Genomic DNA, 14,913 nt, shown 5'->3' on the forward strand with positions numbered 1-14,913 from the left:
TAATAATTTGTCTTCACAAATTAGTAACGCGATTCTCTTAAGATAATTTATTCCCAAAAGATGATAATTCTTTCCCACAAGGTATGAATTTGTTCCCATGAGGTGATAATTTGTTCCCAAAAACAACAACTTGTTCCCAAAAGATAATATAATTTGTCCCCACAAGATGATAATGTATTCCCATAAGATGATAATTCTTTCCAAAAATTAGTAACCTGTTCCCACAAGGTGATAAGCTGTTCCCAAAAGATAGTAATTTGTTCCCACAAGAAAAAAAATTATCCAAAATGACATTTTTTCTGCATGATAATAATTTGTCCCCACAAGATAATAACTTGCTCCCAAAAGATAACAACATGTTCCCAGACGATCATAACTTGTTCCCAAAAGATAATAATTTGTTCCCAGATGATAATAACTTGTTCCCAAAAGATAATAATTTGTTCCCAGAAGATAACTTGTGCGCCCAAGATTAAAAAACATCACCTTTTGGGACTTTAGGGGCTCCGTGATTGTAAACTTTGCCACTTATGTAATTTTTGGCAAAAATCTGCCAATCTTTGGCCACGGTGTTGCGCCACGTGTAGGCAGAGAGCAGTTTTGTATAAATTTAGATATTTTTGTTGTTGCACTATTTGCAGAGAATGTAAATAATCAAGAAAAGGCAAATTGCTGGAAGGACTGAGCGCAGAGGGAAACTGTTTATGTTCTGTAAAACCTTTGAGAGCAGAGGACGCTGTAGTTTTAGGTGCAGTTCTGCGTCAGTCCGAACTGCTGCGCCTCGAGGACACTACCAACTCTACAGATCCCGTTGAACACAGCGGGGAGCGCATGTCTTGATCGATGGCTCTGATAAAGTATTTTGGGCAATCAGAGTTTGACGTGAAGTGGTCTCAGTACCAACCAAGTGTCCAACGGTAGCACAGATGAAGACGCGGACGCATTCATGAAAAGGAGCGTGATTTTCTCGTCATACTTGCTGTAAATTACTCGCGTTATTGTGCCGCTCTGACGATTTCCAGCATGCTAATCTGTCGTGATGATGAACTGTAAGAACTTTTTTTCTATATTTTGGTATCTTGGTATCTCACTAATGTCATGCAGAATGTTTTATATGCTTGCGGGCGCAGCTCGAGCACGTAGATCTGGGAGCATTTTGCGTTTATGTCGCCTTTTGTGAACTTTTAAAGGGTATTACAGTTTGTTTTTTTTGTTGCCCTTATAAGACCAGCGCCATATGCGGCTATCACGAATACAATCCGATTTGATACAGTGTTGTTGGCCCTCATCACGCTCAGCTTGTCGTTACCTGGGCTGTAAAGGGTCGCTCAATAATCTTTTTACAGATGTGGTTTTAAAACATTATAGGGCTTTTAAATTGAAATAATGTTACAGAATGAGACACGTAATCATGACTTTAATATGGTTTCTCTGATGAGACCACCTGAGAGATCTGTATATACTCACCCTTGATTTGAAGCAAAAAAAAGATGTATGTAATGATTTTAAAATTGTTTTAATGGTATTTTAGTCTTCTGATGTATTTTTATTGGACTTTTTTTTTTTTTTTTTTTACATGTTGCACAGTCAGTTGATCAATTAAACACATTTCAGCTTTAAAGGTGCTTTCACTGATATTTATTACATGTAATTGATTTTAATGCTGTGGTAATGGGATGATGATTAAATTGGCTCTTGTATACCGGCACTGTGAGTGTGTTTCGTTTGTGTGTGTTGTGTGTGTGTGTGTGTGTGTGTGTGTGTGAGAGAGAGAGAGAGCGAGCGTGAATGGTGCTGGGAGGTTGGTTGTACCGAAATTTCTCTACCAGATGAAGCATTATTGCAAGTTACTGTATTATTTCCTTGTTGTTGTTTGCCGCCTTTGTCTGTTTTAAAGGTAACTGGTTGTTTGTGTTTGAACATTGAAATTTTTACTTAAGGAACTGTGCTTTTATTGGTGTTGATATTATTTTGATGTAGTAAATGATATTTTTTCCTTTTCTCTCTCTCTTCTTTTTTGAGCATTACTATTTTACTGAGATGCACTGTCACTGATGTTGTAACTGGGAATTTATCTTTTGCACCAAGATATTTTTTGGTTGGTGCAAAATAAACTTTTAAATAGATGGTTGTGTTGTGTTTTTGTCCTGTGAGTGTTATACATTGAATGCATTACATTTGCACATTTATAAAATGACGTAGTGTGTAAGTTGACTTTGTAATTGAGGCGCTTCACCTACATTTCAAGTCAAATATGTCACATAGTAAAAACATGAAAAAGTTGTGAATAACTGTGACAACACACCTTTTCCACACAAACATTTTGTCATTTCATACCAGTAAAAGCACAGCTGAACCATTAAGGATGTCTCAATTCCATTAAGTGCCCCAGTCCCAGTAAGCTTTTCCAGTGAGGCAGCATATATATATATATTTTTTTTATCTATATCTATATCTATATCTATATCTATATCTATATCTTATATCTATAACTATATCTATATCTATATCTATATCTATATCTATATCTTTATCTATATCTATATCTATATCTATATCTAAATAACTATATATCAGTCATGGGAAACATAGGAAAGGGCAATAAATAATCAAAAATTATCAAAACAAACAAATTTAAAAAAAAAAAAAAAACTTACAAAGAAAAATGACAATAACAAAAGGAAATGACCTGGAAAAAGTGCTGGAAAAAAGTAAAAGAATTATATATTATAATCAGAATTATAAATGTATTTTTTTTTTTTTTTTTGGAAATTAAAAAAAACCCTAATAAAAGAACAAAAAAAAACAACAACAACAAACAAGGATAGATAGATGCATGTGAAACTATATATATATAATTTTGGTGAAAGAGAATAAAATGAATCTTGAATATCTGCCATTAAAATGTGAAAATAATAAAAAAACTGGGATCAGAGGAAAGGTGATGAAACAGGAGGTGCAGGTCAGTCTGCGGCTGCGGGAGGGCGGAGCTGCGGGAGGGCGGAGCTGCGGGAGGAGACAGTCTGCAGTCACCTGGTAACACCTGTGCACCAGGCGGAGTGGACAGAAATGCGAAACAGTGCGGTCAAACTAAGGATGACATCCCTATGGGTTATAGTTATGGTTAGAATTATAAAAAATATCCCGTCTGCGTTAACTGATGGCTGACTTAACGCCCCGCCCCGCAGGTAGCCTACCTAAAGTGATTCAAATCAAACACACCCAGGGTGTCGCGTGACGCTGGCTAAATGCTAACGCGCTAAAAGTATGGCGGGATGCTCCAGCTGAGGACGTTTTACCTTCAGAGGTGTGTGTGAGATTGTGTGTCTGCGCCAACTTTATGAATCTGAGGGGAAACTTTACTGCGGGACAGAGGGACAGAGGGACAGAGAGTGGACTCATGGAGACCGAGGACTTCACGGTGCACGAGACTCACCGGTCAGACAGGTAAGAGCAACAGACTCAAGCTAACAGGCAGTGCAGCTTTGCTGTTTGTGTGTGAAAACAGCTTAATTTTGCTTGACTGTGTGTGTTTTGGCTGCAGCTGTGGAGCTCAGGGTTAATCTGGTTTGTCACCAAACATGTTGTTGCTTTGTTACCATATATGAGCTTGGCCTGAATCATCATTTTGAATTTAAATTGATTGGATATAGCTGGCAGTTGCAGGGTTAAGTCATGTGACATTTTCTGTTTTTGGCAGAGAAAAGTTAAAATAGCAAAAAAAAAAAAAGAAGAAAAAAATGGTTGTATGTTGTAACTTTGATTTATAATCCTATTGTTTAGTTTTGCAGCATGAAAAATGTTGCATCAATGTGTTGTCTGCTCTGTTGGTTTTATTCTGCGGTTCTGTAAGACATATCAAGCTGTTTAATTTCTGTTGTTTAATAAGGATTGTTGCACCCGCCGAGGTGTTCATTGATTTTTATTTTATTTTATTTATTGCCGACAGTTTTGTTTGCTGACTTTCGTGTCTTTTCTAGTTGATTCTAGTGAAGCTACGCTGAGAAAGGTGTATGCATATTTATAACTGATAATTAGTTGTATGCACCTGCTCTGGCTGCACGTTGAGTTGACTATTCTGTGTATATTCTGTCTGATATCGAGCAACTGCTGCACTGTACCACACTGATAGGCTGCTGTGTCAAATCAACATGTACTGACCAGGAAGGCACTCAAAATGACCACAAACAGACATAAAAAGACCACAAAGAGATGCAAAATAACTACAAACAGCTTAAAAGACTTAAAAAGACCACAAAGAGATGCAAAATAACTGCAAAGAGACAAAATAACTAAAACAGACATAAAACAACTGCAAGGAGACTTAAAATGACTTCAAAGAGACAATAAATATCTAAGAGACAGAACAACCACCAGGAGACAAAACAACCAAAAAAAGACACAAAATTATATCAGAGACACACAAAATGTTCTCAGAGAGACACAAAATGAACACTAGTAAACATAAAACAACTATGAGGAGACACGAAATGACTACAAAGAGGAGAAAAACAACTAAAAAAGACACAAAAAGACACCAAAGACGCTCAATATAGAAATGCAACACCGCCACAAGCAGCCATAAAACAATGATGAGGAGAACAAAACAGCCACAAGGAGACACAAAATGACTACAAATAGAAACAAAACAGCCAAAAAAAGACACAAAATTACTTTGAAGAGATAAAAAAATGACCCAAAAACCCATAAAATGATCTCAAAGAGAAAACAGAACAACAACCAAGAGACAAAACAACCACAGGGAGATAAAAATACTTAAAGGAAACACAAACTACCAAAAAAGACACACAATTACATTAAAAATACACAAAAATGTTTTAGAAAGACACAAAAACTCCACAAGGAGACACACAAAATGACTTAAAAAATATGAAAATGACAGAAAAAGATGCAAAATCATGTCAAAGAGACACAAAAATACTACAAAGAGGCGAAAGACCACACAAAGTCAGTGTTTTGCTCCTCTGTAGAGGAGGTGGGGGGGGGGGGGGGGGGGGGGGGGGGCTTTTGCAGATCTGTGCCCAGGGGCCCATTGTCTCATAATCCGCCCATGCTGTAATATGGCATTTTTTCTTTTTGTCTTTACATGCCGTAAAACCAAAAATGAGCCTTTAATTTAATTTCATAGTTGGTTTCTTTATTGCTGTCGGGGAGCTGCAGTCCTCCGCTGTGTGTAATGAGTTTACTGAACCATTAGGTGGCTGCTGTGTGTGTCCTGTGTCCTCTGTGTCCTGTTTTATCTGTCCCCTCATCTCATCCCGGGGTCAGGTGTCCCCTCTCTCATGTGGCCTCTTCTGTGAGAGATATAAATACGTCACTGCGCTCACTAACACTCATTTGTAAGATCATTTAAAAGTGTCTAATGTTGGATTACGTGATTGTTCTATTACTCATACGTGATGTGATGCGTGACGGTCGGCAGCGCCGGATTAGACTACGTTTCCCCATTAGACCACATGAATGTTGGAGACGCCGCTCCAGAGGACAGGACGGCAATTAACAGCACGGGACACGGGGAACGGGACACAGCCGACACAGGGCAGGACAGAGAAGGACACAGCGGCCACCTAATGATACAAGACCTTCATTACACAGGACAAGACACTAAATTACACCTTCTCGCTAAATTACACCTTTTCTCGTGTCGCAGCGAGCCGGGAGCCTGTAAACCACATTGTAAAGGGTTTGTGGCCGTAAAGAGGAGCACAGAGCGGAGGGTCTGAGACACCTCGTGACCTTTGTGTCCTTTATCTGAGGCTCAGCCGCGCTTCGAGCTAAAGTCTAACTTCATAACCTGATTTAATGTGTGTATGTGTCACTTTGATCGTAATTACAGGTGGTCTTAATGATTGTTTTATTCTAGTTTAGACCAAAGGTGTTTCTGGGAAGATGTAGTGTCTTCTTTGAATAGCTGTGGTTTGTTGGTTGGTATTTATTTTTTGCCAATTATTTTTTAATTGGTTATTTTATGTAGATTTTTGAGTAAGATAGTTAAGAATAATTTTGATTTTTTTTTTTGTTTTATTTTATTTTATTTTTATTTTTTATTGGTAGTTGATTGATTAATTGTTGAATTAATTTATTATCTTTGATTACTACAGATCAATATAGTTGTATTTTGGTATTACAATTATTATTAATTTTTAAAATTTTTTTGCTTATTTATTTTATTGATTACTATTATTATTACAAATTTTTAGTACTGTTTGTTTTTATTTTATTTTATTTCATTTTTGTTGCTAGTTGATTGATTAATTGGTGAATTAATGTTTATTATCTTTAATTACTATTTTCAGTGTAGTTGTATTTTGGTATTACCATTAACATTATTATTTTTTTTAAAAAATTTGTTCACTTATTTATTTTATTGATTACTATTAGTACTATTAATTTTTATCACTGTTTGTTTCTGTTGTAATGTCGTGTTATGTTGTCTTGAACAATATAGCGGAGAAAAAGTTAGAAAAGCAAAAAATACAACACAAAAGAAAAAATTTCAGGCTCCATATTTTAATAAAACAATCCATTAAAAAGATACTTTAGGAATGCCTTTTGATAAAAATATGTTTTTAAAAGTGAAAGTGAAAAGCTATGATTCATATAAAAAATGCAAACGTAACGTGTGAACACACGGTGTTTCCTGCGTCTGTGCAGAGATCAAAGTCATCAGGGTTCATCCTCTGAGCGCCTGAATATCTGCATCACATTTCAGCGCGGACGCCCACGCCGACTCTGCCACGGAGCCACAAAAGGTGATATTATATTGGCGGCGATGATGCATGTGATAACACAAAAGCAAGGAGAAACCAATAAAACTGATTGGCATGCTTTGCAGCCCGCTCATTGATCGCTGGCAGCGGATGAATTCCCAGCTGAGCCTCTGGGCTAATCAAACTCCTCGCTCCACATCTTCTACAGACTGCGTGCTGCAGCAGAGGCCGCCGTTATTGGCACCGCATCGCTTACAAACAGCTGCACCTTCTGAAGGGCAGGACTTTTGTCTCTGCAGGAGGAGTGTTTACTCATAAAGCTCGCACAACAAGAATTAGAGCCAGCAAACTGCTGGGGGAAAAAAGCCTCGTTGGAACGTGAAACTATGTTTAAATTTGTGAGGAATTAAATATTAATCAGAAGATGGAATTAAAGTGTCATCTTAAGCTTATTAACAGTTCTGCAGACGCCCATGAAAGTGTGGAGGACTGAAATGAAAGCAGTTATTCTAGTAACAATTTGCAAAAATATAAAAGTCCTTTGAGATGCAATAATAATAATAATAATAATACATTTTCTTTATAGAGCACTTTTCACAATGCTCAAAGATGCTCAACAACGCAAAATCAACAAAAGTCAGTCACACATAGAGAATAAATAAAAACAAAATAAGTAAAAGCAAGACAAACCAGCATGAAATGTGCATAAATCAAACAACAACATGCGATCCATTTATAGCTGTGCACAATATTTTGTTGCGTTTCATTGCAGTGTGAGACCTCACAGCTTTAATAAAAGCAATGGAACCTAATGTTGCACTAAAATCTGCATTTCAGTTCTGTGTATGGGAAATTATCTTTTTCTAGGTTTATGTTAAAAATTGCACAGCGTTCCCACGGTCATGGAAAACCTGGAAAAGTCATGGAATAGAATTAGATTTTTTTTCTTTTATATTTTTTTAGTAGGAATTTTTATAGAAAACTTAAAAATGTATGTAGATCTATTTTTATTTATTTTTTAAAAGAAAATCTGTTAAGAATGTATGTTTTCTTGAAAACTTTTTGCTTTTTTTATTTAAATGAAATTTTGGCAATTTTTTTCTTCAAATTTTTTTTCTTTTTTTTTTCTTTTGTTTTTATTTCTGGAGATTTTTTTCTATTTTTAAATGAAGAAAATCAGATTGGAATGCATGTTTTATTTACAATAGTTTGGTAGCCATTTTAAAAAAAAACAAAAAAAAAAACAACTTTTTTTATTCCTAATGATTTCTTTTGGCAATTTTTACACAAAACTTAAAGATTTAGGACAGTTGTTGTTGTTGTTTCTGTACATTTTTGAATGAAATATTTCTTAAAAAATAGCCAAAATTACACAATTTATAATAGACAAAACTGTGAAAACAAATTATTGCTGGACTTTCAAATTTCCGATCTATAAACACATAATGTGGGATGCGGAAATTTTGTTTGAATAGAGTTTAACTTATATATATCTATAAGTTAAACTCTTATATGTTGAAAAATGCTGGGCAAGTAGGGCAAGAAAAGTCCTTGAAAAGTCATTGAAAAGTTTTGAATTTTTGTCCATGACAATATAGGAACCCTGACTGTACACTGACGAATGAGAGAGTTTAATGAAATATTTAACAGGCTATTAAAATCTGTGGGATGTGATTATATATGCGTCAAACAAAATGTTGCCCACAATGCTCTATTAGCTCCCTGATCAGTTTCATGACGCTGTCCGTGGTCCTGAGCGCTGCACCATAAATTCCACACCACCGGGGGTCAGTAGGGCGCTCTGCAGTGACAGCGCCACAGCCACGCTGAGCAATGGGGAGGCGATGGATAACATGAATATAATGTGTCATTGAGTCATTAATCAAATCAATCCCCGGGTGGATGATTTGCACAGAATAAATGCAATATATCGAGCATGACAAAGACGGATCTGGATGGAACGCTCGCTCAAAATCATCAATTATACTCCGTACGGCTTGGAAGTGACCCAAGAACTGAGTGCACTTCTTTCAGTCAGCAGCGTTTACACACACACACACACACACACACACACACACACACACACACACACACACAAAAGGAGGAAACGTTTGCCAGCAGCAACACAAAGCTGGAGTAGCTCACTTATTGATGAGTTTTCAGAGCAGCTGCGGTCTTAGATTTGTCTGTTAAACAGGTCAATAATCTCAAAATGTGTTTGAGGTGATGCAACACGCATCAAGACGCTATATTGACTTCTTTCGTATGATGGAAAAAATACAGTTTATTATACTGGATAAAAAAATATCAGAATGTAAGGTTGAAAAGTGAATTTTAAAGGTTCACTCCACAGATTTTACATACAAAGGTCAGTTCACTCATTATTGGGGCTCAACTCATCCTGTGAAGTTATAAAGTCCTCTGTGACTCTGAAGCTGCTGTCTCGGCTGTTTTTTGGCTGATTCGGCATGTTGAATGAGCTTGTTGGTGAATGAAATCGCAGTTCAGCTCTGTGCAAAAGACTAAAGTCAAAAAGGCGTTTCTAATCTTATATTCTTTAGTTTTTTATCATCAAAAATGTTGCATCAGTGTTTGTTGTCTGACATGTCAAGTTTAATTTAGGTTGTTTAATTAGGACTGTTGCACCTGCTCAGGTGTTCGTTGATTTTTTAATTTTTTGATTTATTTATTGATTGATTTACAGCTACACTGAGAAAGGCGTATGCATATTAATAATCGATAATCAGCTGCTCTGAATATTGACATCTGTGGAAATGGAATCTGTTGCTGTTTTGGTAGTAAGAGGTCATATATTGCTGGTGTCGCTGCACGTTGTTACTTGGGATTTATTGCGATTATTTTAGAAAGACTGTAATTTGACAGTAATATAAAATATCATCATAACCTGCCTTGTATTTATTTTTTTTTAACACAAGTACTTTTACTTGTGAACAAAATTCCAGTACTCTTACCATCTATGAGCTTTATTTCTTGTTTTTGTTCTTCAACTTGACCGTGAAATTCTTGAGCTTCGTAACTGATGAAATCTTTAACTTTCAGTCAAAAAAAACCTTTATATGGCTATTGTTTCTTTTTTTATAGTTGCATAAAACTGAATTTGAAATGACTGAAGAAGGAAACGGATTGTAACGAGTTTGCAGTTCTGTCTGATGTGAAGCATCTGTTGCTCTGTGCGATACTGAGAGGCTGCAAAATGTCAAATCAACATTTACTGACTAGGAAGGCACTCAAAATTACTACAAATAGATGCAAAAAGACCACAACGAGACACAAAATAACTACAAAGAGTACATATATTTATTGCCAGAAAATGACTTTTGATACTTAAGCACAGTAAATATGAAATGGGAACCGCAAATCCATGTTTCTGCAAATTGCGGTGATCCATTTTCTTCTCTTTTCGGCAGTCTGTAAAAAAAATATCTCCGACTGCTCGTTGAATCTATTTTTACAGTTCATCTCACAATAGCTCCTCCCCATTTTAGATGTGGTTTTTGTGTTTTCGCGGCATTCAGGCCCCCGCTGCCACTCAGTGGGCCTGATCGCGGTGACTCCCGCGTGCTGTAACGCCACGTGCACACCGTCTATAGGTCCCCTTTAACGTGCACACATGGCGGCTCCAGCTATAGCACAACAAAAAACAGAGAAGCTCAGGTTATGAGACACACAGAGGGAGCGTGACTTCACTCTCATTACTTCATTATATCTTTGAATAAGAAAAAGTGGTTAAATTAATGATCAAAATCTCATAGAAAAAACCAAAAAACCTTTTTCTGACGTGTTGCTGCTTTAGGAAGGAATGTTAAAAACGTGTCACAACACAGACAAAATGACAATTTAAACTCTAAAATGTCAGGGACAAGGTTCTGAACTCGGACGACCGTGCATTTTTTAGTTTGAGTTTATGCCATTGCGTTGAGGAGGCTTCATTAACCCGAAGGTCAGCACATTTTCATAGCTCCCAGCTTCCTTTAATTGAAGTTAGAAATTAAAATCGGCCATTTAGGATGTTTTTCACCTGCCAGTGACAGTTTGTAAATTAACAGCGGCATGTGAATTCATATTTTCTCAGCTAATGAGTGAATCATCTCTCCGTTCTCTCCGTTTTGTGTGCGCGTTATTGTGCGAGCGCTTTATGAACCTCGTGTTGGAGGACGAGTAAGAATGATCCTTTGTCGTGCAGGTCCGCTTCCTCCCTCTCAGCTTTGTCCTCCTCTGACTCAGTGGCATTTACACAAGCAACTTTAATTTTGCAGTAGCTAACATCTGTGAATAGATGTCAGAAAACTGACTCATGCGCTGCGCGCTGAGCTGCGTGCACTTAATCATGCAGGTCGAGCCAGGAGACTCGGAAAGGATGAGGACTTATATATTCTTCCAGCTGCATATTTCTTTGCTATATTGACTGGGAGGATGGCAACGGAGCGGAGCAAGAAAAAAAGAGTGAACTTTCCTTATGAATATGTCGACACAATGGGATTTCTGTTATGAGTGTGGGCACGTAGTAGAGAGAAAGGTCCTTACTCTGAGTTTCTCCTCGCCCTCTCCACTCTAAAAAGAGCCTCCGCTCACCGACAGGTTCTCAGAACGCAGAAACAGCGTATCGATTCAGCGGCTAAAAAGGCATTTTCAATTCACATACCATTTAAACAGCCTTCCCTGCACTTTTTACTCCACCAGTTCCATTAACCTCACCCTCCCCTCTGGCACCCATCACCCGCTCTAACTGTCTGTTAACCCTGTCCGCTTTATTCTCATCCCATCATTGCCAGCTCCCCCTCAGATATGATCATTATCTTTCCGCACACGTCCGTCTTTAGGCGTGATTGTGCACTGATACAAACACCAGTTAAAGACTCTGCCCTCTGACTGGATTTCCTTCTTATTTTCTGTGTTCGGGACATTTATAGGCATGCACCCTCACAGGTGACGCCATAACTTCACAAAAAGGTAGAGACCAGGTCAAAGACTGTAAGCAGCAGGAATCCAGAGCCCCTTTTTTCCACTGCTGCTTCAAGGCAGGAATTTCACTCATTTCACTTATTTCACTTTTCAAATTACAAAACCTCGCCTCCTTGTTGAGGACTGAATGTGTGAATCAGTGGCGCTGTGATGTAGCCGAGGCTTCAGCCTCAATAGCTGCACATTTAAGTGTAGAATTTATATGTGTATATATATGTATTTAGACCTAATAATTAAAAAAACAACTGGATTTAATAATCTGTCATTCCACTCAAGCATGAAACCCCCCCCAAAATTATCTGTCTTATCTTGTAATATCTTATCTTTTTAATCTATATATGTCATAATTTATTACTCGGTTAGATATAAATATACGTTAAACAAAAGTAGAGTTAAAAATGGCAGAAGAGCAGGCTGTAAGCCTCCAATATCCTCAAATGCTATAAAGAATATGCCAGAAAATAAGTAAATTACAGAGCACAAGTTGGCTTGAAATCTTTCAAAAGCATGGGAAAAAAGCAATAAGCATCTTGACAAGAAAAAGAACAAAATGCAAATGAGAAAAATAGCAAAGACATAAAAACAAATTAGTCACAATAAAGAAAAGTAAGGAAATAAGACCTTGAATGTTCTTATAAATACATAATAAATAAATAAACAACAACTAAAAAAACAAAAACACAAGTTTAAATATATAGTCACCTAATTTCTGAAAATAGTTTTCTGGTAATTTTATCCTATTTTTGGGATAATATTCTCTTATATATTAATATTTTAATCTGTGGGGCATTCCTTGCAAAGTTGCTTTTTTCCATCTTTTTAAAAGATCATATTTTCTCAGAACAGAAAACTGTCGAGCCAGGCATTTAGGAGTTAAAGGAGCTGACACCTTGTATAAATCCATGTGACAAATAAATGATTGATTGATTGATTGATTGGCGTTTTGCCGGTGAGCCTGTTTACAAACAGAAACAGAGAATCCTGCGTGGCGTACCTTTTAAAGCGAGCTGTAAAACAAAGTAAAATCACATCCACAGGACAGTAACAAACACTTAACGAGCCGGCTCCGCCTGTAATAGATTCAGTTGGCAGCAGTGACGCCGTGTGCAAACAAATAATCCGAGTCTGTTAAAACAAGGTAAACATTATTGCAGCATATTAAAAAAAACAAAAAACAAACTTACAGCGGAGCTTCAGCGGGGCAAACCTGAGAAGATGACGAGGCAGCTTTTACACGTGTCGAATATGTCAAACCGCGGCGTAAAATGAGCGTTGACAAAAAGGAGGAAGGAGCAGAACAAAACGAGAGGGGGAGAAAAATCATGGTATGATTTCCTAAGCTTTTGTGTAGTATAAATTATGAGGCATATCTTTCTCTGCGGCATTGTTAAGTGCACCTCCTCGGTATCTGATCTGCAGGCCTGTGAGGAGTTTATTAAAAATGGAAGTCATCCTAAATGAGCCTGTAATGCTCAACCCTTTCAGGAAATCTTAATGGATCCCAGCCTATCTGCGACAAGGTTAAATGCTTGAGGAGACAGCGAGAAACGTTAACAGACTAGATTATGGAGAGAGATGAATACTAACCAGCGCACAGATTCAGCAGGAACATTCGACACTGTCGTGAATAAATCCAGGGACAGTGTTTACATGAACGTTGAGTGCATACTGCAGCCTCCGTCCTATCGATTCTTCGTGATGTTTTATGTATTGTATTGAATTTACAGACACTAAAGCTGTAACTTCTCCTGTGGCCCTGAGAGCTGATCACGCTGCCAAAGTTTGTTTTCATACTTGTAGTTTTTATAATTGTGTGTTGTTGAATTGCTGGACATGTTTTGAGCTCTCAAAGCCACCGTACTGCTCAGCTTTCATTTCAAAGAGCTGCAGATTGAATTATTTTACTTTAGTACAATTCTTTTCTCTGCTTGGCATACTCGCTGGGAGCCGCACAAATCTGCAGGCTTGTGGGTGAAAGTCCAGAGTTTGTTTGATCCACCGACAGAATGAGGATTTTCTTGCTCTTCTATACTACAGCAGTTAACAATAATAATAATAATAACAATGACAATAATGATAATTCTCATAATTAGGGATGCACGATAATTATCGTGCATCTCTAATAAAATCTGCAACACATCGACAATAGTCTGGTTGCATTTGTTCGTCGCTCAGCGCCACGTTGTGTTTCGTCGTGTTTCGTCGTGTTTCGTCGTGTTTCGTCGTGTTTCGTCGTGTTTCGTCGCTTTGATTGGTTGTAGGTCTTTGTAACTGCATCCAGAGCAGACTATAAATAATGGATGTGGGTACCATGATGCCACCCATTGGTTTTGTGGACTGCTGTTTTGAAGCCTCAAGTTTGGCATTTTGGCATTCACTGTCTTGATTTTTTTTTTTTTGGAGCCAGAAGTGACCATATTTGGACGACAGGCTGGAGATGATTTATACAGTTTATTAATACTTTCCATGAAGTGGAGTTAGTTACGTGATGTATGAAATGTAAATGTTCTGCCAGGCTGAACAGTTACGTCCCCTCCTACGTATGTGCCCTTCAGGTGACACCACTCAGTGGATGAATACAGCCTCATTAACTCCGAATAACTCAGTTTCATGACATGAGGCTGTTTGAATAATACAGCATCTTTGTTTGTTTGGAGAGGAGCTCCTTTAAAGTCTTTGGGATAAGCTGTTTGTATGCATCTTTAATGTCATGCTCACACATCTCCATGTATAATAAATAAATAGAATCTGGATACGCTCGCAGATGCAAAGGAAACTGTGCCCAAGATGACATCCTGCTGTTTGACTATTTTTAGATCTTCTTGCAGCTGGAATAAGATCTTGGCTCGGCTTTTTATGTTAACATGTTTAAAGTCAAACCTACAAGTCTGTACAGGTGCAGAGACAGCATGTTATCGCAGCGTACTGCAAGACAATATGATACCGACACACAGATGCCAAATAACATGTAATATAATTATATTCTATGCAGTTTGGAAATGTATGGAATAAGATATTTGTAATTTCCATGTCTGATTAACCCTCCGAAACCTGGATCGATATCAGTTTTCTTGTGCTGCGTGCTGAAAATAATACAAAAAAGTATACATTTTTTCCTGTAATGCTGTATTTTCAAATAAATAACCAGTTATGTATAGTTTTCTGGGCATTTTCCCTTTTTTTTTTTAAAAAAAAAAAA

This window comes from Plectropomus leopardus, chromosome 13, assembly GCF_008729295.1.
Source record: "Plectropomus leopardus isolate mb chromosome 13, YSFRI_Pleo_2.0, whole genome shotgun sequence".
NCBI classification, from domain to species: Eukaryota; Metazoa; Chordata; class Actinopteri; order Perciformes; family Serranidae; genus Plectropomus; species Plectropomus leopardus.